At 53.9% G+C, this 12,479-nt stretch overlaps 1 pseudogene; it reads right to left on the bottom strand.

Moving 5' to 3' along the window:
- Positions 1-7,853: 7,853 nt before the first annotated feature.
- Positions 7,854-7,999, bottom strand: LOC139244979 (U1 spliceosomal RNA; annotated as a pseudogene).
- Positions 8,000-12,479: the final 4,480 nt, after the last annotated feature.

Below are 12,479 nucleotides of genomic sequence, written 5' to 3'. Positions count from 1 at the left end.
TCCACATGGAACTGAGAACATACACCAAAGAGCTTATCACTGTCCTGGGCAGTGCCATGGTCAAGGTCACCTACGAGGGCACGGTGCACGAACTGCCACTCTGGATTGTCCCGGGCGATGGCCCCACACTGCTTGGAAGGAGCTGGCTGGGCAAAATCCGCTGGAACTGGGATGACATCCGAGCGCTATCACATGTCGATAAGGCCTCATGTACCCAGGGTCTTAACAAATTTCCTTCCCTTTTTGAGCCAGGCATTGGAAACTTTTCCGGGGCGAAGGTGCGGATCCACTTGGTCCCAGAGGCACGACCCATTCACCACAAGGTGCGAGCGGTACCTCATATGATGAGGGAGAGAGTGGAAATCGAGCTGGACAGGCTGCAACGCGAGGGCATCATCTCCCCAGTGGAATTCAGCGAGTGGGCCAGCCCGATTGTTCCAGTACTCAAAAGTGATGGCACGGTCAAGATTTGCGGCGATTACAAAGTAACTATTAATCGTTTCTCGCTACAGGACCAATACCTGCTACCTAAGGCAGACGACCTATTTGCGACGCTGGCAGGAGGCAAGACGTTCACCAAGCTCGACCTGACTTCGGCCGACATGATGCAGGAGCTGAAGGAGTCTTCGAAGGGCCTCACCTGCATCGACACGCACAAGGGACTGTTCATCTACAACAGATGCCCGTTTGGAATTCGGTCGGCTGCAGCGATCCTCCAGAGAAACATGGAGAGCCTACTCAAGTCGGTACCACACACGGTGATCTTTCAGGATGACATATTGGTCATGGGTCGGGACACCGTCGCGCACCTACAAAACCTGGAGGAGGTCCTCCAGCGACTGGATTGCGTAGGGCTGCAGCTGAAGAGGTCAAAATGCATCTTCATGGCAACAGAAGTGGAGTTTTTGGGGAGAAAGATCGTGGCGGACGGCATTCGGCCCACAGACACCAAGACAGAGGCTATCAGGAACGCACCCAGGCCACAGAACGTCACGGAGCTGCAGTCGTTCCTGGGACTCCAACTATTTTGATAACTTCCTACCAAGGTTAAACACCCTTTTAGAGCCCCTACATGTGTTAATGTGTAAAGGTGAGAACTGGGTATGGGGAAAAATCCAAATAATTGCTTTTGAGAAAGCCAGAAACATTTTATGCTCCAACAAGCTGCTTGTATTGTATAACCCGTGTAAAAGACTTGTGCTAGCATGTGATGCGTCGCCGTATGGAGTCGGGTGTGTATTACAACAAGCTAACATTGCGGGGAAGTTGCAACCTGTCGCCTGTGCCTCCAGGAGCTTGTCGAAGGCCGAGAGGGCCTACAGCATGATTGAGAAAGTGGTATTAGCGTGTGTGTTCAGGGTAAAGAAAATGCATCAGTACCTGTTTGGCCTCAAATTTGAGCTGGAAACCGATCACAAGCCCCTCATATCCCTGTTCGCTGAAAACAAGGGGATAAATACTAATGCCTCAGCCCGCATACAAAGGTGGGCACTTGCGCTATCAGCGTATAACTATACCATCTGCCACAGGCCAGGCACCGAGAGCTGTGCGGATGCTCTCAGTCAGCTACCATTGCCCACTACGGGGGTGGAAATGGCGCAGCCTGCAAACTTGTTGATGGTGGCGCAGCCCGCAGACTTATTGATGGTCATGGAAGCGTTTGAAAATGATAAATCACCTGTCACGGCCCGCCAGATCAGGACTTGGACCAGCCAAGATAGAGAACTGGTTGGCAGACGAGAAGCAGAGAGTCGGGATAAACGGGTGCTTTTCAGAATGACAGGCAGTGACTAGTGGAGTGCCGCAGGGCTCAGTGCTGGGACCCCAGCTCTTTACAATATACATTAACGATTTAGATGAAGGAATTGAGTGTAATATCTCCAAGTTTGCGGATGACACTAAACTGGGTGGCGGTGTGAGCTGTGAGGAGGACGCTAAGAGGCTGCAGGGTGACTTGGATAGGTTAGGTGAGTGGGCAAATGCATGGCAGATGCAGTATAATGTGGATAAATGTGAGGTTATCCATTTTGGGGGAAAAAACACGAAGGCAGAATATTATCTGAATGGCGGCAGATTAGGAATAGGAGAGGTGCAATGAGACCTGGGTGTCATGGTTCATCAGTCACTGAAAGTGGGCATGCAGGTACAGCAGACGGTGAAGAAGGCAAATGGTATGTTGGCCTTCATAGCTAGGGGATTTGAGTATAGGAGCAGGGAGATCTTACTACAGTTGTACAGGGTCTTGGTGAGGCCTCACCTGGAATATTGTGTTCAGTTTTGGTCTCCTAATCTGAGCAAGGACGTTCTTGCTGTTGAGGGCGTGCAGCGAAGGTTCACCAGACTGATTCCAGGGATGGCTGGACTGACAGATGAGGAGAGACTGGATCAACTGGGCCTGTATTCACTGGAGTCTGGAAGGATGAGAGGGGATCTCATAGAAACATATAAGATTCTGATGGGACAGGACAGGTTAGATGTGGGAAGAATGTTCTCGATGTTGGGGAAGTCCAGAACCAGGGGACATAGTCTTAGGATAAGGGGTAGGCCATTTAGGACTGAGATGAGGAGAAACTTCTTCACTCAGAGAGTTGTTAACCTGTGGAATTCCCCGCCGCAGAGAGTTGTTGATGCCAGTTCATTGGATGTATTTAAGAGGGAGTTCGATATGGCCCTTATGGCTAAGGGGATCAAGGGGTATGGAGAAAAAGCAGGAAAGAGGTACTGAAGGAATGATCAGCCATGATCTTGTTGAATGGCGGTGCAGGCTCGAAGGGCCAAATGGCCCAATCCTGCACCTATTTTCTATGTTTCTATGAAAGTGTGAGGTCATGCACTTTGGAAAAAAATCAAAGATCAGGTTATTATTTAAATGGAGAAAGCTTGCCAAGTGCTGCAGTACAGCGGGACCTGGGGGTACTTGTGTATGAAACACAAAAGGTTAGTATGCAGGTACAGCAAGTGATCAGGAAGGTCAATGGTATCTTGGCCTTTATTGCAAAGGGGATGGCGTATAAAAGCAGGGAAGTCTTGCTACAGTTGTACAGGGTATTGGTGAGGCCACACCTGGAATACTGCGTGCAGTTTTGGTTTCCATATTTACGAAAGGATATACTTGCTTTGGAGGCAGTTCGGAGAAGGTTCACTAGGTTGATTCCGGGGATGAGGGGGTTGACTTATGAGGAAAGGTTGAGTAGGTTGGGCCTCTACTCATTGGAGTTCAGAAGAATGAGAGGTATATATCGAAACATATAAGATTATGAGGGTGCTTGACAAGGTGGACGCAGAGAGGATGTTTCCACTGATGGGGGAGACTAGAACTAGAGGGCATGATCTTAGAATAAGGGGCCGCCCATTTAAAACTGAGATGAGGAGGAATTTCTTCTCTCAGGTTGTAAATCTGTGGAACTCGCTGCCTCAGTGAGCTGTGGAAGCTGGGACATTGAATACATTTAAGACGGAGATAGACAGTTTCTTAACCGATAAGGGAATAAAGGGTTACGGGGAGCGGGCAGGGAAGTGGAGCTGAGTCCATGATCGGATCAGCCATGATCGTATTGAATGACGGAGCAGGCTCGAGGGGCCGTATGGCCTACTCCTGCTCCTATTTCTTATGTTCTTATGTCACCTTTGGTGATGTTATAAATGGAGGGTGGTGCACGGAGCAGTCCCGTGCAATCAGTCGGTTCACGGACTCCCAGGCCACCTGCAATTTCTGCGGTCTGGAGGAGTCCGTGTTCCATGTTTTTATGGAGTGTGCGAGGTTGCAGCCCCTCTTCCAATATTTGAAGGGGCTGCTCCTCAAATTCTGGCTGCACTTCAGTCCCACGCTCCTGATCTTTGGGCACCCTGTGCGGAGGAGAGTGGGTAGGTCCGAGGGCCTCCTCGTAGGACTGCTCCTGGACACGGCCAAGGGGACCATCAGCCGGTCCAGGCAGCAGGCGGTCGAGGGGGTCATTCAGCCCGACCGCCTGCCTCTCTTCCGCGGTTACATCCGAGCCAGGGTGTCCTTGGAGATGGAGCACGCGGTGTCCACCGGTACGCTCGCGGCCTTCCGCGAGAGGTGGGCGCCGGAGGGACTGGAGCGCATCATCACCCCCGGCAACCAAATTTTAAATTGATTTTACATGTTTTAAAGTTTAATTTGTTTTATCGCCGGGTTTTAGTGTCCCCCTCTCTTTTTTTTAGGGGCACTTGCATATATTTGTGTTTTAGTGCCCCAAAAAAACACAAAAAACCCAACAAAAAAAACCCCAAAATAAAAACAAAAAAGGGCCTTGAAAAGTGTTTGGAGTGTCCCCCAGATCAGGAGGCACTTGATTTAACTGTTTAATTTTGTTTCACAACTAAAAGAGTTGTAGCTAGGTATAGTTGCCACCAGAGGGCACGATTGCAGAAGTCCGAAGTGTCACCCACACCTCGTGCTGTGCTAGTATAAAAGGCTTGCTACCCTGTTGTTCGGGCATTCAGGAGTTATAATAAAGAAACCAAGGTCATTCAGCTTACAGTACTGGGCCTCGTGAGATTATTTCATACACTATTGGTGCTTCTGCCAATCACCTTAAATCTGTGTCCTCTGGTTCTCGGCCCTTCCACCAATGGGAACAGTTTCTCTCTCTCTACTCTGTTCAGACCCCTCATGATTTTGAACACGTCGATCAAATCTCCTCTCAACCTTCTCTGCTCTAAGGGGAACAGCCCCAGCTTCTCCGGTCTATCCACGTAACTGGTCCCTCATCCCCGGAACCATTCTCGTAAATATTTTCTACACCCTCTCCAAGCCTTCACATCCTTCCTAAAGTGTTGTGCCCAGAATTAGACACAACACTCCAGTTGAGGCCGAACTGGTGTTTCATAAAGGTTTAAAGAAAGACAGACGAGCATGTCCACAGCACCTTTCATGGTGTAGAACGTCTTAAAGTGCTTTACAGCCAATGAAGTACTGGTGAAATGTACTCACTGCTGTAATGTGGGAAACACAATGTACGCACAGCAAGCTCTCACAAGCAGCAATGTGATAATGACCGGATAATCTGTTTTAGTGATGTTGGTGGAGGGATAAATATTGGCCCCAGGACACCGAGGATAACTCCCGTGCCCGTCTTCGAAATAGTGCTAAGGGATCTTTTACATCCAGCTGAGAGAGCAGACGGGGCCTCGGTTTAACGTCTCATCCGAAATACGGCACCTCCGACAGTGCAGCACTCCCTCAGTACTGCCCCTCCGACAGTGCAGCACTCCCTCAGTACAGCCCCTCCGACAGTGCAGCACTCCCTCAGTACTGCCCCTCCGACAGTGCAGCACTCCCTCAGTACTGCCCCTCCGACAGTGCAGCACTCCCTCAGTACTGCCCCTCCGACAATGCAGCACTCCCTCAGTACTGCCCCTCCGACAGTGCAGCACTCCCTCAGTACTGCCCCTCCACCAGTACAGCACTCCCTCAGTACTGCACCTTCGACAGTGCAGCACTCCCTCAGTACTGACCTTCCGACAGTGCGGGACTCTCTCAGAACTGCCCCTTCGATAGAGTGGCACTCCCTCAGTACTGCCCCTCCGACAGTACGGCGCTCCCTCAGTACTGCCCCTCCGACAGTACGGCGCCCCCTCAGTACTGCCCCTCCGACAGTACGGCGCTCCCTCAGTACTGCCCCTCCGACAGTACGGCGCCCCCTCAGTACTACCCCTCCGAAGGTACGGCGCACTCTCAGTACTGCCCCTCCGACAGTACGGCGCTCCCTCAGTACTGCCCCTCCGACAGTACGGCGCCCCCTCAGTACAGCCTCTACGGCAGTGCAGCGCTCCCTCAGTACTGCCCCTCCGAAGGTATGGCGCACTCTCAGTACTGCCCCTCCGACAGTGCGGCGCTCCCTCTGTACTGCCCCTCCGACAGTGCGGCACTCCCTCAGTACTACCCCTCCGAAGGTACGGCGCACTCTCAGTACTGCCCCTCCGACAGTGTGGCACTCCCTCAGTACTGCCCCTCCGACAGTGCGGCACTCCCTCAGTACTGCCCCTCCGACAGTGCGGCACTCCCTCAGTACTGCCCCTCCGACAGTGCGGCGCTTCCTCAGTACTGCCCCTCCACCAGTGCGGCACTCCCTCAGTACTGCCCCTCCACCAATGCGGCACTCCCTCGGTACTGCCCCTCCGACAGTGCGGCACTCCCTCAGTATTGCCCCTCCAACACTGCGGCCCCAAGAGCAGCCCCAGAGCTGCCAGCCAGCAGCTCTCACCCTGGCCTGCAGAGGGAGCTCCAAGCTCACACTTGAAAGGCCCACTTTGCTCTGACTGTGGAGGATGTGTATCACCTGCTGCCTGTGCCCCACCCGAGGGTACTGGGGTCCAGCTCCCCCGTCACCATCCACTCTCCACCACCCCGCCCACGTGGCCATTCACCAAACGGCAAACTGTGGAGACGGCAAATCACAGTCGAGCCCCATTCCCTCCTCACCCACACACGCAGGCTTCAAGGAACAGTAAGAGTTGCATTTATATAGCACCTTTCACATCCTCAGGACATCTCAAAATGTTTACAGCCAATGATGTATTTTGGATTGTGGGGACCGTTGTAATGTGGGAAACGCAGCAGCCAATTTGCGCACAACAAGCTCCCACACACAATAATATGTTAACGACCAGATAATCTCTTTTTGTTATGTTGATTGAGGGATAAATATTGGCCCCAGGACACCGGGGATAACTCCCGTGCTCTTCTTCAAAATAGTGCCATGGTATCGTTTACACCCACCCAACAGTGCAGCACTCCCTCAGTACTGCCCCTCCGACAGTGCAGCACTCCCTCAGTACTGCCCCTCTGACAGTGCGATGCTCCCTCAGTACTGCCCCTCTGGCAGTGCAGCACTCCCTCAGTACTGCCCCTCCGACAGTGCAGCACTCCCTCAGTACTGCCCCTCCGACAGTGCGACGCTCCCTCAGTACTGCCCCTCTGGCAGTGCAGCACTCTCTCAGTACTGCCCCTCAGACAGTGCAGCACTCCCTCAGTACTGCCCCTCCGACAGTGCGGCACTCCCTCAGTACTGCCCCTCCGACAGTGCGGCACTCCCTCAGTACTGCCCCTCCGACAATGCAGCACTCACTCAGTACCGCCCCTCCGACAGTACAGCACTCCCTCAGTACTGCCCCTCTGGCAGTGCAGCACTCCCTCAGTACTGCCCCTCAGACAATGCAGCACTCCCTCAGTACTGCCCCTCTGACAGTGCGACGCTCCCTCAGTACTGCCCCTCTGGCAGTGCAACACTCCCTCAGTACTGCCCCTCTGGCAGTGCAGTACTCCCTCAGTACTGCCCCTCCGACAGTGCTGCACTCCCTCAGTACCGCCCCTCCGACAGTGCTGCACTCCCTCAGTACCGCCCCTCCGACAGTACAGCACTCCCTCAGTACTGCCCCTCTGGCAGTGCAGCACTCCCTCAGTACTGCCCCTCTGGCAGTGCAGCACTCTCTCAGTACTGCCCCTCAGACAGTGCAGCACTCCCTCAGTACTGCCCCTCCAACAGTGCAGCACTCCCTCAGTACTGCCCCTCCGACAGTGCGACACTCCCTCAGTACTGCCCCTCTGGCAGTGCAGCACTCTCTCAGTACTGCCCCTCAGACAATGCAGCACTCCCTCAGTATTGCCCCTCCAACAGTGCAGCCCCAAGAGCAGCCCCAGAGCTGCCAGCCAGCAGCTCTCACCCTGGCCTTCACACTTGAAAGCCCCACTTTGCTCTGACTCTGGAGGACGTTGTCGAGCCGGTGTTTCACCGAGTGCGGCGCTCCCTCTGTCATCATCATCATCGTAGGCAGTCCCTCGGAATAGAGGAAGACTTGCTTCCACTCTTAGCATGTGTTCTTAGGTGGCTGAACAGTCCAATACGAATTTTGCAGTCGAGTATCCCACATTTGGGGACATCGCAGGCATCAGCATACCCGAAGTGCAATGGTCTCGGCTCGTCCTGGGAGAACCACCTTCTTAATCATGGTTACTCGCCTGCCAGGTAGAGCCACAGTCTCTGTCACAGGTGGGACAGACAGTGTTTGAGGGAAAGGGAGGGTGGGACTGGTTTGCCGCATGCTCTTTCCGCTGCCTGCGCTTGATTTCTGCGTGCTCTCGGCGACGAGACTCGAGGAGCTCAGCGCCCTCCCGGATGCTCTTCCTCCACTTAGGGCAGTCTATGGCCAGGGACTCCCAGGTGTCAGTGGGGATGTTGCACTTTATCAGGGAGGCTTTGAGGGTGTCCTTGTAACGTTTCCGCTGCCCACCTTTGGCTCGCTTGCCGTGAAGGAATTCCGAGTAGAGCGCTTGTTTTGGGAGTCTCTGTCTGACATGCGGACTATGTGGCCTGCCCAGCGGAGCTGATTGAGTGTGGTCAGTGCTTCAATGCTGGGGATGTTGGTCTGATCGAGGACGCTAATGTTGGTGCGTCTGTCCTCCCAGGGGATTTGTAGGATCTTGCGGAGACATCGTTGGTGGTATTTCTCCAGCGACTTGAGGTGTCTACTGTACATGGTCCACGTCTCTGAGCCATACAGGAGGGCAGGTATTACTACAGCCCTGTAGACCATGAGCTTGGTTGCAGGCTTTCTGCATATATGAGCTAAATGGCCACTGAGGTTGCAGTTTCTGCAGACAAACTGTTGGAATCAGCAAACTTTTCAGTAGATAGTCCCAACTTAAATTTCCTTTCAAATGAGCTCAAACATGGGGGGGTTCTCGTGAATTTTGCTCTCTGCACAACCTATCTTCATAAGTTAACCCCCCTCATCTCCGGAATCAACCTAGTGAACCTTCTCTGAACAGCCTTCAAAGGAAGTATATCCTTTCTTAAATAAGGAGACCAAAACTGCAAGCAGTACTCCAGGTGTGGTCTCACCAGTACCCTGTACAGTTATAGCAGGACTTCTCTGCTTTTATACTCCATCCACCTTGCAATAAAGGCCAACATTCCATTGGCCTTCCTGATCACTTGCTCTACCTGTGTACTAACTTTTTGTGTTTCATGCACAAGGACCCCCCAGGTCTCTCTGTACTGCAGCACTTTGCAATTTTTCTCCATTTAAATTGTAATTTGCTTTTCTGTTATTTCTGCAAAAGTGGATTTTCCCACATTTGCCAAATTTTTGCCCATTCACTGAGCCTGTCCAAATCCTTTTACAGATGTAAGGCATCAGGTCCAGAGGACTTGTCTGCCTTTCGTCTCATTATTTTACCGAGTACTACTTCTTTAGTGATAGTGATTGTATTACGTTCCTCCCTACCTATAGCCCCCTGATTATCTACTCTTGGGAAGTTATTTGTGTCTTCTATCGTGAAGACCGATACAAAATATTTATTCGATCTCTGCTATTTCCTTGTTCCCCATTATTAATTCCCCAGTCTCATCCTTCAGGGGACCAACATTTACTTTAGCCACTCTTTTCCTTTTTATGTACCTGTAGAAACTCTTAGTATCTCTTTTTATATTTCGTACTTTCATAATCTATCTTCCCTCTCTTGATTATATTTTTTACTCGTGCAATGGCCAAGGATGTTAGTGAAGGTTTAAATTCGTTTGCCACTCATCAGCCTTGGGTTAATGAACTCATTATCTTACAGTAATTTGCTGCATGAAAGAGAGATGTATTAGAATGCACTCGGGAAGTGGCTCAATCTGCAAACATGCTCTCAACTTCATTAAAGTGAGAATTAGCATCAAAGCAATCTTCCTTGGCAAGGATCCACCTCGATGGGGTAACCCACTCCCAGTAACGCAGCAAGTCAAAGACTCAGCCTGGGCTGCAATTTCCAACACAGCGCTTGATGTCCCGACAATCGGCCAGCACCGCTCTGCTCCGCGACTGGGCTTCAAGACCAGCTTTCCCGGTGGGCCGCAGAGTGCTCTCCCCGCGGGGGCTGGAGCGCATCCTCCAGCTCTCCACAGTCTGCACTGTGATTGGTCACTTCATAATCCTCCACCGAACCCCGGCAACAGACCCCTCCCCCGGCAACAGACCCCTCCCACTAATAACAGACCCCTCCCCCGGCAACAGACCCCTCCCACTAATAACAGACCCCTCCCCCGGCAACAGACCCCTCCCCCGGCAACAGACCCCTCCCCCGGCAACATACCCCTCCCACTAATAACAGACCCCTCCCCCGGCAACATACCCCTCCCACTAATAACAGACCCCTCCCCCGGCAACAGACCCCTCCCCCGGCAACATACCCCTCCCACTAATAACAGACCCCTCCCCCGGCAACATACCCCTCCCACTAATAACAGACCCCTCCCCCGGCAACATACCCCTCCCACTAATAACAGACCCCTCCCCCGGCAACAGACCCCTCCCCCGGCAACATACCCCTCCCACTAATAACAGACCCCTCCCCCGGCAACATACCCCTCCCACTAATAACAGACCCCTCCCCCGGCAACAGACCCCTCCCCGGCAACATACCCCACCCCCGGCAACATACCCCTCCCACTAATAACAGACCCCTCCCCCGGCAACATACCCCTCCCCCGGCAACAGACCCCTCCCCCGGCAACATACCCCTCCCACTAATAACAGACCCCTCCCACGGCAACATATCCCTCCCACTAATAACAGACCCCTCCCCCGGCAACATACCCCATCCCCGGCAACAGACCCCTCCCCCGGCAACAGACACCTCCCCCGGCAACAGACCCCTCCCCCTGATAACAGGCCCCTCCCTCCTCCCGACAACAGACCCCTCCCCCGGCAACAGACCCCTCCCCCGGCAACAGACCCCACCCCCGGCAACAGACCCCTCCCCCCGGCAACAGACCCCTCCCCCCGGCAACAGACCCCTCCCCCGACCCCTCTCCCGGCAACAGAATCCTCCCCCGGCAACAGACCCCTCTCCCGGCAACAGAACCCTCCCCCGGCAACAGACCCCTCCCCCGGCAACTTACCCCTCCCCCTGACAAGACACCCCTCCCCCCGGGAAAATCCCTGCATCAGACGCCCCCTCGGCTACTGAGGCTGACCTGGGCAGAGCACACCCCGGTGTCCTGTCTGACACCAGCTCCAGCTCCCAGGTCCACAAATCATCAGAAATACCCTCCCTCCTGAGAACTGTCCACAGAAAGAAAGACTTGTATCTCCACAGCAAGTGTCATCCCTCAGAGCGTCTCAACACACTTTACAGGCAATAAAGTACTTTTGGAGTGTAGTCACTGTCGCAGTGTGGGAAACGCAGCAGCCAATGATCGCACAGCAAGCTCCCACAAACAGCACTGTGATAATGGCCAGTGATGTGTTTGTGATGTTGGTTAAGGGATAAATATTGGCCCAGGGCACCGGGGAGAACTCGTCTGTTTTTCTTTGACTAATGTCATGGGATGTTCTCCATCCACCTGACAGAGCAGACGGGGCCTCACTTTAAATGTTTCATCCAATAGATTTCATCTCCGACAGTACGGCACTCCCTCAGTACTGCCCCTCCGACAGTGCAGTACTGCCCCTCTGACAGTGCCGCTCTCCCTTAGTACTGCACCTCCAACAATGCAGCTCTCCCTCAGTACTGCCCCTCCGACAGTACGGCAATCCCTCAGTACTGCACCTCCGACAGTACGGCAATCCCTCAGTACTGCCCCTCCGACAGTGCAGCTCTCCCTCAGTACTGAACCTCCAACAGTGCAGCTCTCCCTCAGTACTGCCCCTCCGACAGTGCAGCACTGCCCTTCCGACAGTACGGCAATCCCTCAGTACCGCCCCTCCGACACTGCAGTACTGCCTCTCCGACAGTGCGGCACACCCTCAGTACTGCCCCTCCGACAGTGCAGCACTCCCTCAGTACTGCCCCTCCGACAGTGCAGTACTCCCTCAGTACTGCCCCTCCGACAGTGCAGTACTCCCTCAGTACTGCCCCTCCGACAGTGCAGCTCCCTCAGTACTGCCCCTCCGACAGTGCAGCTCCCTCAGTACTGCCCCTCCGACAGTGCAGCTCTCTCTCAGTACAGCCGCTCCAACAGTGCAGTACTCCCTCAGTACTGCCCCTCCGACAGTGCAGCTCCCTCAGTACTGCCCCTCCGACAGTGCAGCTCCCTCAGTACTGCCCCTCCGACAGTGCAGCACTCCCTCAGTACTGCCCCTCCGACAGTGCAGTACTCCCTCAGTCAGTACTGCCCCTCCGACAGTGCAGCTCCCTCAGTACTGCCCCTCCGACAGTGCAGCTCTCCCTCAGTACTGCCCCTCCGACAGTGCAGCTCCCTCAGTACTGCCCCTCCGACAGTGCAGCACTCCCTCAGTACTGCCCCTCCGACAGTGCAGTACTTCCTCAGTACTGCCCCTCCGACAGTGCAGCTCCCTCAGTACTGCCCCTCCGACAGTGCAGCTCCCTCAGTACTGCCCCTCCGACAGTGCAGCACTCCCTCAGTACTGCCCCTCCGACAGTGCAGCTCCCTCAGTACTGCCCCTCCGACAGTGCAGCACTCCCTCAGTACTGCCCCTCCGACAGTGCAGCTCCCTCAGTACTGCCC

This window comes from Pristiophorus japonicus, unplaced genomic scaffold, assembly GCF_044704955.1.
Source record: "Pristiophorus japonicus isolate sPriJap1 unplaced genomic scaffold, sPriJap1.hap1 HAP1_SCAFFOLD_2089, whole genome shotgun sequence".
NCBI classification, from domain to species: Eukaryota; Metazoa; Chordata; class Chondrichthyes; family Pristiophoridae; genus Pristiophorus; species Pristiophorus japonicus.
Note: the sequence above shows the minus strand (reverse complement) of the source record. Positions and strands in the feature narration are given on the sequence as shown.